Here is a 3,537-nt window from a genome sequence, read left to right as displayed (position 1 = left end):
GATGGTACAACCGTGGAGGGGGTGATTCTACATGAGAAAATAAGTGGAAAATATGGAATAAATTTTTTCCATTCGAGGCTTCGTTTTCGAGAAAATGGACTTTAAATTTTCTTCGAGTACGCATGCAACCAACTATGTCGTGGATGAACGGATCTCGATATGGACCATATGTCGTAGGTTTATGAGTAATAATAAAGCGTGTAATTATGAAGATTTACTTTATTAATGCAAAAATTGTTGAAAATGCTGGTCACCGTACACCGAACGACATAGTAGAGTGCATGCGTAGTCGAAAATTTAAAGTCGATTTTCTCGAAAACGAAGCTTCGAATGAAAAAAATTTATTCCATATTTTTGACATATTTTCTCATGTAGAATCACCCCCTCCACGGTTGTACCATTCAATACTGGGACAACCTGTATTAAGTACGCTTTAAGGACACTTCAACCCTTTCTTTTGTAACAACAAGACAGATTATTGGCACAGATTTTGGTCAAAATGTGACAGAAACGGTTATATTGGTAAAAAATGAAATTAATTTTGATTGTTAATAAACCTTTTTTACCTGACATAGTATTAAAACGATAAATAGCTGAAATTCACGCGCACAGCCAGTAAAACAAATCAGAAGTGAAGGGGTTAAGTACACTTAAAAAAATTCTCCTCCCGAAAGGGTTAACCAAACAAGCAGAAAAACTCCTCGTTTCATCAACAGTCCAATTAACTCCGCAAAAGAACAGACGTCAATCAGTGTCGAAAAAAGACAATGAACACGAAACGAACAGCAAAAAGTGTGCGCGCCGGGAGCGTGTTCGAAGAGCGCGCGCACGGCTCCCACGTTACTTTTCCGCACCGTTAAGCCGCCTGTTAATTCTCGTTAATGCTTCCCGTTAATTACGTATGCATCTCGATGCACGAAGGCGAAACGTTACGGTGACGAGCGCATTATGATGCACCCTTGCGACGGCACGTGACCGGACCGCGCGAACCGGGCCGAATTTTAAAACGCGCGGCTGAAAAAAGGCCGTCGAGGGGTTCGACTTCCTCTCTTCTCTCTCTCTCTCTCTCTCTCTCACTATCTTTCTCTTTTTCCCTGTTACACTCTCACTCTTATTCACTCTCTCTCTCTCTCACTCTCACTCACTCTCTCATTCACTCTCTTTCTCCTTTTCTCTCACTCTCATTCACTCTCTCTCTCTCTTACTCAGTCACTCTCGCATTCACTCTCTTTCTCCTTTTCTCTCACTCTCATTCACTCTCTCTCTCTCTTACTCAGTCACTCTCTCATTCACTCTCTTTCTCCTTTTCTCTCACTCTCATTCACTCTCTCTCTCTCTCTTACTCAGTCACTCTCTCATTCACTCTCTTTCTCCTTTTCTCTCACTCTCATTCACTCTCTTTCTCTCTCACTCACTCACTCATTCACTCTCTTACTCAGTCACTCTCTCATTCACTCTCTTTCTCCTTTTCTCTCACTCTCATTCACTCTCTTTCTCCTTTTCTCTCACTCTCATTCACTCTCATTCTTCTTGTTTCTCACTCTCATTCACTCTCTTTCTCTCTCACTCACTCACTCATTCACTCTCTCTCTCTCTCTCACTCACTTACTCACTCACTCGCTCTCTTACTTCCTTCCCCTCTTTTTCTCTCTTTCTCTCCGCGTCTACAGTCAGACAGACAGGGGAGGACGTTGACGACGAGTCGGACTGAATTAACCCTGGAAAATAAAGGCAAGGCGCGCTCATGTAAGCGCAGGTCACGGCTGGTGGGCAAAATGGCCCGTGACTAACGCGCCTTCCATTCTATCCTCGATTTCATTCCGTAGCGTTATTGCCCCTATGGAAAATCGTCCGCCATATTGCTTTTGATCGTTTCACCGTGGAACGTTATTAACGACAGGATGTTAAGACAATTTGTGTAGCGGTGTTGCCCGTTGGCCGATGAAAATTGAAACGATTCCCGCTGCCGGGGTGGCAGTGGTAAACCCGTGAGCAAAATTGATAAATAATCACGCGGGACTGTTAAACGTGCGGCGACCCGGAAGCGAAATAGAATATTTTTGCCCGGTGGCCTGGTTAATCGCGCGAACCAGCTCGAATTATTGTTCCATCTAGCGATCGCCACCCGTCGATTTATCCGCGCCTGCCACAGTCCCCGTGTCGACGATTACGTATTCATGGATATTTTAATGAACTATCGCCACGATGCGCCCGCTATCCTCGCCAACCCGTTATCGCCCCGAGCCCGGTGCGAGCGCAGCTTCGATTTCGACCGGCGATGATGGATTCGAGCGAGAACGCGAAACGTCGTTCATCGCTGCTGAAGGAAAGTAACGCGAGGATTATTCTGCGGGAAGAGTTGCTTATCTGCGAATTGTTTGCTCGCGGGTTTGCCATTGTCGATGGGTCATTCGAAATGATGGCAAAAACCGTTCAGATTGCGTATTAAGAAATTAAGTATTAATGATAATACACACTTCGGTTGTAAGAAACGATGGCAGTAGTGTGTTTTGTGAATTTCGTTGCTGTTTTGAGTGTGCTAATGAATGTGAAGCGAGAACTGTGAAGTAACAGGTATTTTTTCGAAGAAGGAGAAATAAGTGGAATTAGTTAAATTAACAAATTAGAGCTTTGTTAACCCTAGGGGACGACTAGAAGAGAATTTCTTTTGTGGAAAACTGACGAGCAGCATTTATTAGTTGAAAGTTTTGATTAATTGTGAAAAAACCACACGTAATGTTTATAAGTTGTTTATTACAATAAATAATCCCAGTGGAATGTACTAGTGAACTATTGTGGCGGTTCTAAGAATGGGATTGTAGTTGTACTGTTGGGATAGTGACACCGCTTAGAATTAGTGATGCAAAAGATCCTTACTCAAAGGAACGGCTTACTCATAAGGGTACAAACTCCAAGAGAAGCGAAGGGATAAAGGGCAGCGTCCCCACACATTTGGAGCAATAGTTGGTTTCACCTCGTCCCGCGCACGTCATATTGAAAACGTCCTCTGTACGTGATTCCTGTATTATATTAATAAAACTACTTTTACACACCAAGAAACGTTCTTCGAGACTCCTCTCTTTGCCGCGGCATAGCAGTACGATGGCACTAGACTGACTAGCTGGTTTCTTCGAGTCCTTAGGCCAGCAAGGGGTGCACTAAACCCAGGTCAAGAGACTTTTCCTGCTTACGCACCGAGAGAGTACGCACATGTTAACGGTGGATTCCAACAATTACTATAGTATCTTAGAACCACTTACATACGATTATTTTGGAGAAAAAAGAAGGTCCAAGAAGGAAAAAGAGGGTAGAGTGGAAACAAAATTAAGCAAGATAAGCAAGAATAGAGCTGAGGAGTAATAGAGAGAGTGTGAATTTTTTAAACAATTTTAATCGAAACATTTGTATATTGTATATTGATAATTCGAATTTCCAGAATTGAACATAAACAACAATAATTTAAAAATTAATGGGCTAATATTCCATGAACCTGTTAACTGAGGAAGCCAAGTTAACTCGTCCTTACTTTACCAATTA

This window comes from Habropoda laboriosa, unplaced genomic scaffold, assembly GCF_001263275.1.
Source record: "Habropoda laboriosa isolate 0110345459 unplaced genomic scaffold, ASM126327v1 scaffold309, whole genome shotgun sequence".
Taxonomy (NCBI): domain Eukaryota; kingdom Metazoa; phylum Arthropoda; class Insecta; order Hymenoptera; family Apidae; genus Habropoda; species Habropoda laboriosa.
This window is presented reverse-complemented; position numbering follows the sequence as displayed.